The 12,686-nt window shown below is 41.5% G+C and overlaps 1 pseudogene; it reads right to left on the bottom strand.

Moving 5' to 3' along the window:
* Positions 1-1,637: 1,637 nt before the first annotated feature.
* LOC136486770 (disease resistance protein RPM1-like) lies at positions 1,638-8,304 on the bottom strand (annotated as a pseudogene).
* Between the last annotated feature and the right edge of the window lie 4,382 nt (positions 8,305-12,686).

The raw sequence follows: 12,686 nt of genomic DNA, 5'->3' as shown, positions 1-12,686 counted from the left end.
GGGTGACTCTGCGTGTGGGGGGAGGGCTGTGTTAACAGTAGATTTGAGAAAATGGTGGAGAAATTGGGGACAGAGGAGGATGAACAACACGAGGAAGACGATGCATCGGCGAGGACAGGGTTAACGAGTATTCAGAGTTTGTTTACAAATTTCGTGATGCCTGTCTCTCCACTCTCCGCAGCTCATATACATGGGCCTTGCCCACCTCGTGCACATAGGCACTGGTCAAACCCACACGGCACACGCTGGGTCGACGGGCTCGTCGCTCCTGCGAGGCCCATGATTCTCCACATCCTGTGGCTGGAAGTAGAAGGGCTAGTAGCAGTTCCCGATGCTTGAAGGCCGGCGTGCTTGTCCCCAGGCAGGAGCTCTAGGAAACGTCTGGCGCAGATGATCCAATGTCTCCCAGGTCGCCATATGAGCCGGCCAATTGGACCACTGAATGAGACCCTATTCGACTGAACCGACCTCCGTGGGATGGGAACAGCGCTGCAACACAGCTATAGGCACCGGAGGCAGATCAATATCTATTGGCAGAGGAGAGGAAACTGGAGTACCTGATGTGACTACCGACTTCAATTGTGAAACGTGAAACACCGAGTGAATGGCAGAGGTAACTGGCAGCTCGAGCTTCTAAGCAACAGAACCAATGTGAGCGATCATCGGATAGGGACCATAGAACTTGAATGGAAGCTTCTGGTTAGCCCTCGGCGCCAAGGTAGACTAAACACAAGGTTGGAGCTTGACAAACACCAGATCACCCCTTGGAATTGGCGCTCGGATCGTTTCTTGTCGGTTTGCTGCTTCATACGCTCCTTAGCACAACACAAATGCTGGTGGATAAGGTCAGTCATTAATCAGCACATCAACTGAGTCCAAAGCAGAGATGCCAAAATGACACGGAGGGTATCCATACAGAGCTTCAAAGGGTGAACGCGCAGTCGCTGCGCAAGAGGCAACCAGGCATAGCACTTCGTCAGACAAGCATTGGAGAAACAACGAAGGAAAGTTTCCATCCAACGGATTGAGGATGGTAGCTAGAACACATTTGCAACTGGACATCTGCCAACACGAACAATTCCCTCCATAACTGACTCGTGAATATGCTATCACGATCTGAGACATTAGCAGTGGGCAACCCATGTAGGTGATAAACATTGTTGAGGAATACCTTAGCAACGTCGGCCGACGTAAACGGGTGAGACAGAGGAAGGAAGTGGTTGTATTTGGTGAAGGAATCGACGACCACCAATATAGAGTTGGCATGATATATTAGAGCGGGCCAAACCCTTCACGAAATCCATAGAGATCACTTGCCACGCTGAGGCAGCCACATGCAAGGGTTAAAGAAGACCCGGAAGACGGGCCCTATCCAGAAAACCCAAATGGCCACCGAGCATGCTGGAATGGGTGGCTTCGATGATTTTCTTCTAGAGAACAAGATTGGCACCGATCCAAATGCGATGATAATTTGGAATAGATGGAGCAGATAATTTGGAATAAAAAAGCTATGTATATAAAAAACCCAAACGGCTTATAATTTGGAATAGATGGAGTAGATAATAATGAACATATAAGGAACGGCACTGTAAGGCCTTACTAGTTCATTTCAACAGAAGCATATGTGTGATACAAGAAAAAGTTTTAGCTGACATAGTAATAACATTGCAAATTCAGTAGGAATAGAGTAATGTTCTTAAATGAACTGGCGCCTTAGATACAACTAGAAAAAAGAACATCGACATTGGTAAGTCTAGATTGCATACTGATGGCAAAGACAGCAAACCATGTTTCAGGAATTATTATTTCGAAAACATCTGACAAATGATCCAGATTGACAAATGCAGCTATCCCTAATGTCTAACTGCAAACTTGATGGATTTTGGAGTGGACACAGTTGCATCGTGGCACACTTTTACTACTGAAAGAGCAGCCACGTTTGACAAACACAAACAAAGCTTCTGCTGTTAGGCACGTATCTCCAGAACATGCTGTAGATCCTTCTGCATTCCAGCCATGTCCCATTGAGCCTTGAAGTTACTGTGGAGATCCAGCAGCCAGAGCTTTTTCAAGGAGCCCAGGGATTTGATGCCTCGAGGGACTATCTCCAATTTTGGCAGTGATGTGATATATAGGCATTCTATGACTGGAAGTGCACCATTACTAATTTTCAGAAGGCTGACATCATTCATGTTCTTCAAAACAAGTGTCTTCAGGTGTGGGAAGGATCCTTCCGGAAGGTCCAAAGTAGGTGGACTAGGTATATTGTTAAGTCTCAGATACGTGATGTTCGGTACAGTAGATGCTAGAACCACCAGCGGGTCTCCTACAAAATGGCATCTGCTTAGGGCAAGATACTTGAGATATCTGCCATGGTTCTGAAATATCGGACAATCCGTTAGAGACCAAAATCCTCTTACAATTAGCTTGTGGAGCTTCATGCAAGTTGGATTGAAATGATTCAAGAGAAGTGTCTCATTTTCATCAGCTGCAGATAGAAGCAAACTGGAAAGAAGTAGAATAGTTGACAAGGTAGCAAAAAGCCCTGCACAGTGGGAAGAAGTGATGTTATCTATCCACAGGCTTCTTAGATGCAAAAGCTTATCAAGTTGCTCTGGCAAGTCCATGCTTGCTTGCACAGTCTCAAGAGTCTGTAAATCTTCAAGGTTCGAAAGCCCTTCCGGAGCTTCCACTCCGATGAAGTACCGAAACTCTGACTGGTTCTTATCAGCAAATTTGTCAGCAAGAAGGTGCCTTAGCTTAGTGAGCTTCACTATACCAGGTGGCAGTGCTTTTATGCTAGTTGATTTCACATCAAGAGTTTGAAGATTGCAGAGATTCTTAATGGAGTCTGGCAGCGATGTTATTCTTGTATTTCTTAGGCCAATGTATTTCAGATTAAACAGGCAGTTCCTGGAAATCAGAGTTCTGCAGCTCAAGGACAGTAAGGTACTTTGATTCAGATAGTATTGATGGCACATAGTCCACAATGGTATCACTTGCCATCAGAGTTCGGAGGTGCGGAAATTTCATCTTGGATTTATTCTTTTTCATCTTCTTCCATCCATATGAAGATATGCGACGAACATCTGTGTCCATCTGCACCATTGCACCAAAATCATTTACTGTACCAAATATTTCTGCTTTAGAGATGCAAAGGGCCAACTCTCTTAAAATGTCATGCATTTTGCATGTATTCACCCTGCCAAGCTCATCATTTTCCACAAGTTGCAGCATATTGCGGTGGATCAGCTCGGAAAGATAGCCCTCTGCTACCTCCTCAGGAGTGCTATCCCCTTTCTTTTCAACAAATCCTTCAGCAACCCACAGTCGCACAAGGTCATCCTTTGAGAAGTGGTAATCTTCTGGAAACAGGCTGCAGTATACGAAGCAGTTTCGAAGGTCACTTGGCAAGTCATAGTAGCTAAGATTTAGAATTCGTTGAACCTGGTCATCTTTTTCCAGCTCACAAGGAAGCTCATTGCACATCTGCCTCCAAACTGGCACTATTTGCTTCCTTGAAGACAACCTACTGCCTACTGATAAAATAGCCAGCGGCAAACCCCTACATTTCTTTACAATATCGATAGCAATCTCCTGAAGCTTTGATGGACACTTTACCAGAGGTAAATCCTCATACTGTTTTACAATAAGAGTAGCTAGATTCTGAAGCTCTGATGGGAATGCTGATAGTGACAAGCCCTTAAATTTGTTGACAGTATAAGTAGCAAGATCCTGAAGCTCAGATGGACACTTTGCCACCGAGGAGTCCTCACATTTCCTAACAATATGATTAGCATGCTCTTGAAGCTCTAGTGGGCACTTTTCCAATGGAAGACCCTCAGAAGTCTTCATCATATCATTAGCACACTCAAGAAGTTCTGATATCCAATCAAAGTGGGTTTTGTTGAGAAAAGCCTTTGTACAGAAGAGCTGGAGTGCATCCTTGATGTCTAATGGATTCAGGTTGAGCTGGTAACCTGGTGTGGCAAGAGCAGCTACATCCTTTTTCCTTGTTGTGATGACAATGCGACTTTCCTTCCCACAATCTTCAAACACATCGCTTATTCCATCATGAACTCGACGATCCCATATATGCATCATCTAACACAACAATATATTTCTTATGTTTTAGGACTGCCTTTAAATTACTCTTCAAGTCTAAGATGCCCATTTTGTCGATATCATCTGGGTTCAGCTGTTTCTTGTGTCCTATACCAATATCAACTGATACAGTTGCTTCCTTCTGATTGACACTGTTAATATGAGCTGTTGTTGTGTGCTCAGAGGCACTAACAATCTTTAGTAGCTTCTTCAGCAAAGCATCTACACTTCTGTATGTTTGTGAGACAGTGAGCCTGTTCGCTGGTTGATTTCTGGGCTGATAAGTCCGGCTGATGCTGGTTTGTTGTGAGAGGAAAACACTGTTGGCTGACTGATAAGCCCTGGCTGAAACCAACAAGCGAACAGGCTGAGTGAGCCAAGCATGGATTTCGAAGATATCTTTCAGTTTATCATACACACTAGTGAGCAGGGTGGTCTTTCCCATCCCACCCATACCCAACAAAGCTACCACCTTGAGAGCTGGTATATATTTCATGTTGACAGGTGCATTGGGAATAAACCATTCCTTTGATTGCTCTCTTTCTTCCTTTAACCCCACTAGGTTTTCATCCTTTACATGTTGGGGCAAACTGTATTGAGGGAATTGCTGTTCAGGACTGCTAACTTGAGTAGGAAGAAGCTCATGGACTGAGTTAACCACAGATTCTTCAACTTCGAAACATGCTCAATATCCTTCTCTATCTGAGCAAGATCATCAGCAATTCCACGACCATAGCTTAACCCATTGGCCAACTTTTTCCCTTTAGGGTCTTGCTTGAATTGAAGAGAATGATATGAAAAGTTGTCCATTATGTCCTCGACACGGTAGGCCAGTATTCTCACTTCTGTGATCCAAGCCTTGAGGCATCACTGAGATAGGATGCGCCTGTCTTCCGTATAAAGATGTTCATCATCAGAAGTTCCCAACGAATACGCCACACAGTGTTTGGTAGCTCGATCAAATTAGAAAATTTGGTTGCAATGAAGGTAGCTGCTTCACCTCCTAAATAGGACCCAATCTTCGAGAGAGCAAGGAGTGCTGCCTCTGTCATCTCTGCTGAATGGGAAAAAACATAAATTTGTTGCAGATTGCATAATAAGCTATTGTAAGTAATGGAATTAAATGAACTGGAAATGTCCATGGGATTGCTTCCAGTGTAACATTGGTCGTTAATTTTCCTACAGTGGGAAGAGAACCATTTTTAGAAACAGTAACCTTATGTAGTTTGATTTAGAGAATTCATCATAACTATCATTGTTATTCGGTTGCGCTCCCAGTATATTTGGTTTGCAATATTTACATTTTGCACATTGTGCTATGCGTTAAATAAGTTTCAACACATGACAATGAGACTGGGATGTTTTAGAGCTATATATGTTCTATCTGTACATCATCAATGTACTTATGTACATATATTGTTTTTCATTTGAATTTTGATCTAAGATGCTACAACCTTGCAAAGAGAATGAAATTCAGAAACTGAGTTTGCCGATTTTCCAATGTGAGTTATATGTGAAATTACTTAGTGAAAGCTATGTTTGTCTTGCATGGCCAGTTATATGCAGTACCTATATTTTTGAGATTTCAGTTCTGCAACACATTTATAATAATTTCTAGAAGAATATCATTATACTGTGATCATGGCTCGTTACCTATATAGCATGATATTCTCTATCTGTGAGACCAGTTGCTATTGTCATGCGGTTTCAGTTTTTTTATTCTCAGTGATAAGAGCCTTTTTCCCCTGAATTTAGGGCTGTTTGTTAAAACAGAGCTTGAACTTGATTAGCTCTAGGAACAAGCAGTTAATCTATTGCATCTGTGTATGTCATGGAAAAAGATTTCAGTCCTGTTCATGTGAAGGTTCAGTATATGCAGCTGAAGCTCTCCATTTCAGTCACTGGCCAGTTTCTTGCAAGTGCTGTCCATGATCAGAAAATTGCATGATCTTTTGTCCAGCACCAGACTCGCAGAAATTCAGAATGTAGCATAATGCCCGTGCTAAGGTTTTATATCTGGATGATAGCATCAGCCAGGTGTGCTGTATAAGTGAGGGAAAGAAAAATCTTGACTTGCTAGAAATTGGTAGTACATGAACTGCAATACTATAATAATTTCATTATAGTAGCATTTGTACTGCATATGCAGCTAAGTTGTGGCTCCCTCGGATCAAGGCTTTCAGGCTTTTAAATCTCCACTTCTGCAGGTGTGTGTGCTATTTGTCCTCATTCCTATTTAAATATTTTTTGTTGGCATGTGCAAAATATCTGAATTCCCTCATAGATTGGTTCTAATGAAAGGCCTTGTTTTAGATTTTCAAACTATGCAGGCTTATTTTTATACATAGTTCTGAGTAATGTGTGGCCTCGTTTGCGCCTAGGTGATGACGCAAACTACACCTGATCCTTACTAGGAGCTCACGCCGATTACTGCAAGTGGAACGGAAAATTTCTTCTAATGTAGTTCTTATTAACGTTCAATCAAGATACAGGTAAGCATGATCACTTATGCTACTATCATTTTTCATATATACGTATATTTGATTCTCAATCATGTACGTAAGGTATTATCGAGATAATGCATCATTAGTATTACTCATTACTCACCCATTGAGTAGTCGAGATGTCGCTCCACCTATGTGTCACATCTGATAGTAGATCTTTTAGTGTTGTTCCAAACGTACACCAAAGCAAGAGTGATTGGCTGTAAAACAAAAATGATTACCATTACCAACAATGAAATGTAGTGGTGCCATGATGGGCTAAGAACAGTTCATAAATGAAAAGAGTAATGCAGTGGACAAAATCTGGAAAATTGCAGAGATACTGAGTAGTATTGCTTGACATTAAAGGATGATCTTTTACATAGACACGCATGCAATTATGCTACTAAAATACAGGCTAAATGAACCACCATTACTAATGGTAGAAGCATCATTTGAGAAGGCAAATAGCATACTAACTAATTAATCTGTTTGCACCCTAACAGGATGGACAAACATTGGTTCATGGCAAATTCAGTCATACAATTTGAGAAGGCAAATAGCATACTAACACCTGGCAGTTTGTCTCCATCAGTGCCAGTAATGAACAAATTATAGCACCACTACTTCCAACTTTCCATCACTACACAACAGAAAAAGTTTCATTAACAGTGTGTCTATAATGAAATCTTATGAAGGAAAATGCATTAAAATACTGACCAGAAGAACAGAATTGGTGTGATGCTAAAGACAGACTCTAAATTAAAGTGACAAATACATGTTGATATCAGCGATCAAAGGAGTTGCATAAATGCTGGAACTAACTTCACTCTGCCATCTCAGCAGTAGTGCCTGCAAAAAAATTAATGTAGCATTTCTCAAGGTGATAAATATTATTAGTCTAAACTGTAATCGGTGCTCTAGAAAGTTAGTAAACTGCATAAATGGTTCCTTACATTTGAATGGCACAATACAGTTATTCCATTGCTGAATTTTTGAAATTTATAAAGCATCTCAACCTGCAGAGCTGATCAGACATGAAGTCCACCACCACAACCTGCCAACATTCAGAAACCAGTCCAGTTTGGTTCAAAAAGATCAAGTGAGCCAAGGAATACAGATTGCTTCCTGTCAAAAAGATCAAATGAAATTCTCTATTTATGGTTTCAATAATACACACTCTTGATTCAAGGGGCTAACCTGAAAGGCAGAGTAAAAGAATTATTATCCAACAAAATTTCCTAATTAACACTTCCTATCTTCTATTCTAAGTTACCAAGTGTATGATCTGAAATCCTCAAAAATTTAGTGCATCTCTTTTATGGTCCTAAATCCTCAAAAATTCATTGATGCATACAACATCAGCAGGGCCACACACCAGGGCCTCACCGGCGGTGCTGCAGGCACTGAGGCAGTGCTTGGAGGAGAGGGACGAGGAGCAGCGGTGGATCTGCCCGTGCACAAGCAAATGGAGCTTGTGGTGAGCTCGAGCGGCAGAAACGGAGGGGACACGGCAAGGGGCAACCTCGAGCAGTGCTGACGGATGACGCGACGCAGCCGGATGCGAGATCGAGCTGCAGCGGAGGGGACCACGGCCGGGATCAGAGGAGGGGGAGCAACCACGGCGGGATCGAGTGGCGGCGTCCGAGGGGGCGAATGAGGGGCCGCGACCGAGGGATGGGGAGGGGGCTTGGCCGATGACAAAGAAGGACCGACACGGAGTGAGAGTTCCCATGTACTTTTAGATTACACAACACACTCAGTCCATGTACAGCTGTAGTTCCCATGTACATGGTACTGCAAGCCCATTGAGCCACGTATATGCATATATATACTACCATTCCAAGCTGAGGCTTTTGCAGCCTGATAAAACTATTAAGTGGTTCAAATAATAGTGATGGAATATGCATGCCTATGCCCTATAGTACAATGGTTGGCATCTGTTGCCCATAGCGAGATTCAAAACATCAGCTTTCCCATAAAAGGGGAACAATCTACTATATATAAAGAAAATAAATCTGCGTCATAGGATTCAGACTGTCTTAGCAAACAAGCTTGCCTCAGTATTTCATCAATGCTATGTGCACAACATATATGATTGAGCATCTGTCTTCCACTTGTAGTCGGTGAAGACTTGCCTGAACCGGGTCATTCATCCTTGTTGAACATAACCTGCACTTGAACATTATGACGTTAGATATCATACATATGTTGACAGGTCCAAGTAAATGCATCCTTCTCGAGTGAAATAATTTCTAGAAAAGGATTGCACTTCTAACAATGTTCAGATGCTTAGTGCTGATTCAACATGGACTCATGATCTTTTGTAATCAAGTCAGGTTGTTAAATATATGAAAGACATTCGCATTTAATTTCACAGCTAAAAGATGGGTCATGTGACAAAAGAATTTACATGCTGTAAAATCAAGAAATGGTCAAACACAGTGAAACTATCGCGCAATGCACCCAATCAACGACTGTACTAACAAAAGAAACTAAGAAAGCAACATACACTAGTAGAATTTGTAAACAGAACAATCCACGCTATAAACACTGACAGAAATACAACGCAGGGAGCAGCAACATGAAAATGCTCCCAGATTCTAGCATCGAGGAGAGGATAACCTACACTAGGAAGATCTAAAACGAGCATGTCGATCATCTACAACATTAAGAATTGTGGACTCATTGTTCTATAAAAGATAGATTGAACAAAGATTTGAAAAACATACCATTTAATAGCTAAACCAGAAACACCTTAAGCATCTTCCAGTTTCCATTGGTGCCTAAACAAATTGGAAACAGAAGTCTTGTACAGGCAAAGAAATCTGTGCCAAACCATATGGGCCACAGACAACTATATATGGAACCTAACATCCAGATATTTTCTGTTTCAAAATTTAATATTTCAGATTTCAAATATTTACAGCTGCACAATTGAACAGTTACAACATTAAAGATGCTGAATCAAAGATATGGTCCGAAGGGGGAGGGCATGTACCTTGAGCAAGGAGAGCAACAACACTAAACACTAAACAGAGACTTGAATAATGGGTTAGAAAATGCACCTGGGGCCAGCAAGCAAACACATACCACATGCACAGACCAAAACAAATACATCCACACTCAGCTTACCATGATACACACATCCTGGGCACCAGCAAAGTGCAAATTATTTTTGTGGCTAGCCGTGCTGGATGGCGGACCGATTGGCCAAGAGAGGATTACCTCACCCAACCCACTGCCCCTTGTGTGATCAAGAAGATGAGACGGTCCAGCATCTGCTTACTACATGTGTCCTTGCTCGAGAATTTTGGCCACGGATTCTGACTCCTTTGGGACTGCAAGATTGGACTCCCACAAGGCGAGAGAAATCATTCGCTGATTGGTGGCGAAAAGCAACCAAGAGAATTCCAAAGGAGAAGAAAAAGGGGCTGAACACAATGATCATTCTAGGTTCCTAGATCCTTTGGAAGCATAGAAATGCTTGCGTTTTTGATGGGTCCCACCCCTGCATCACCAGGACGCTTGAAGAGTTCAGAAACAAATATCACCTTTGGTGCTTGGCAGGAGCGCGTGGCCTGCTCACGCTAGGTCTGGGTCACGATGTTGGGCTAGGATCGATTACATTGGTTTAGTTGGTTGGTGTTCTTTGTGGTCAGGTCTCATCTCTTTCTTAGTTCCTTTAGTTTAAGTGATTCAATGTATTGAAACAACCCCTCACAGTCCGGCCAGGAGTGAGGTGGTGGTGCTTGTAAGGGGCTAATCCTTTTCGCTAGGAGTGAGGTGGTGGTGCTTGTAAGGGGCTAATCCTTTTCGCTCTATAATGCAATGATACGCAGATCTCCTGCGTATTCAAGAAAAATACACACATCCCCTTGAATTTTCATCGAGCTCTTCGTTCAAATCAGCGTTGTGAAAAAACGATTGTTCTAGCAGCCTGCAATCAGAATTAAGCCATCTTGATCAACCAGGAGCACCCTACACTGTCATTCTCCAAGGCAATCAAACAGAAAAATCCTTGGCAACCACAATTCACAAAACAAGTAAATGCTTCCATAACCAAAATCATGAACACCTGTCACCTTACATCTGTATTAAATCGCAGGTGGTCACAAAATGTGAACCCATGGCATGTAAGATCGAGTATCATCTAACAAAACCAGGCCATGGTGTGACTCTATGATCAATTTCCTACCCTGTTCAGCCAATACAGCATGCCCTAATTCCTTCTAAAAGAGCAAGAACAGATTAGGTAACAATTTCCCCAACTGGTTACAAGCCGCCATTAACCAGGTGCCCTGCAATGCCTCAGCAAAAGCAGTACATGTATGGACTGAGTGCACTGAATGGATCCTTAGCAAATCAAATCATACTTGCCAATGCCATTTGATTGCTATTACTTGGGCATAATATGATGCATGTCTCAAGCTTCTACCTTCTCATAAAAAAGAAGGAAAAAGCCTCGCACTTGAGAACTTCGTCTAGGGAGACTTCTCTAATGCTTTTATCATTTGCACGAAACCATGAGGAAGAGCTATTGCTCGTCTCCACCTCACTGACAATCCTGCTTTCTCTCACATAAGCGACAAAGTGCCCCCATGTTATGGTCCTCCGGCAATGCTCAATGACACCAACTAGACGATATTTGGCATTATCTTTGTCCCCAGACCTGAAGGTTTGCAAAATAATAATTCAAAAGGTCACGCAAACAAAATGTTAGATTAGCTATCAGCATCACTAACAAGAAAATACTATCAGATTAGCAGTTTTGGCATATATCAAGTAACTACATGATTCCAAAACATGAAACAGAATTAGTGTGACACAGTACAATTGTATTAATAGTCAGTTCATTTCATTTTTTATGCGCACAGAAAGGGAAAATAAAATCCTTAGCTGTTCCATTTTGCGGAAAGGGATCACGTAGCCATTGGCACATGTTGCATATCACCTCTGTGTGAGACCCAACACCACCAGTCAGGCAGTAACCACAATTCAATTAGAAGCGTGCAATGGAAGTACCGGATGCTAGTTGTCTATTGTCGCATTTTCACATTACAGTCAGATACTGAAAAACATGTAACTAATAAACTATAGAAATCTTTGTTCTGCACAATTTTAAAAAAAAAAAATCAGACCTTTTTCAACACTAGTAATATTTCTTTGCATATACTACAGAGGTCACACTTGGGTCACCAGGAGTGACAAAAACCCAGCAGAAACAACACAGAAAACAAAAGAAAGCCAAGTAACTAGAGACAAAGTGATAAATTATTAAGAACTCAAACAAATTTATTTCTAGCAGACTACTCCAGGACAGACAATGGCAACTGGAAATTCTTTTAGAGACATAAAAAACTATATCTTATTCAATATTTCCTAAAGATACTGAACAAACTATGAAATAAAAAGTAGCTATTGCAAATGAGAAACTTCGAACTGCACAAAAGTAATAGCTATTCCAGTTAAAAACTTCGAACTTGGTTCTTCTCCCACTTAGTTTGCAGTATTTTCCAGCTCTACTTGAGTTCTGTCCTGATTTAGCGCGCTAGCATTTTTGTTATCATGGCACTCAACAGGTTGCTCTTTTACTTCACTTCTCTGTGATGGTCACGTTCAGATCGGGCCATCAAGTGATGTGCTTCCACTGATGTTTGCCACCATTTATCTTCTATCTTTCCTTCGGCAGGTAAGGGCAAGAGAAAGCAAAATCTTTTCAGCACGCTGGTCCTTCCCATTGTTCCTTTCATCACAAAGCCTGTTTATCACAAATAACACAAAAGACAGAAAGTAATAAACGCGGAAAAACATACCACAATGCAACTACTTAAGTATGAATACATTGTGGATTCATTGTTTTATAAAAGATAGATTGAGCATAGAATTGAAAAACATACCATTTAATGGCTAAACCAGAAGCGCCTAAAGCATCTTCGAATTTCTAGTGGTGCCTAAACAAATCGAAAACAGATTGTCTAGCAGAAGCAAAGAAATCTGCACCAAATCATATGGGCAACAGAAAACTATATTATATATGGAACCTAAAATCCGTTTGAAAACTTAGTATTTCAGATTTCAGATACTTATAGCTGCATA

This window comes from Miscanthus floridulus, chromosome 10 (assembly GCF_019320115.1).
Source record: "Miscanthus floridulus cultivar M001 chromosome 10, ASM1932011v1, whole genome shotgun sequence".
Taxonomy (NCBI): Eukaryota; Viridiplantae; Streptophyta; class Magnoliopsida; order Poales; family Poaceae; genus Miscanthus; species Miscanthus floridulus.
This window is presented reverse-complemented; position numbering and strand designations above follow the sequence as displayed.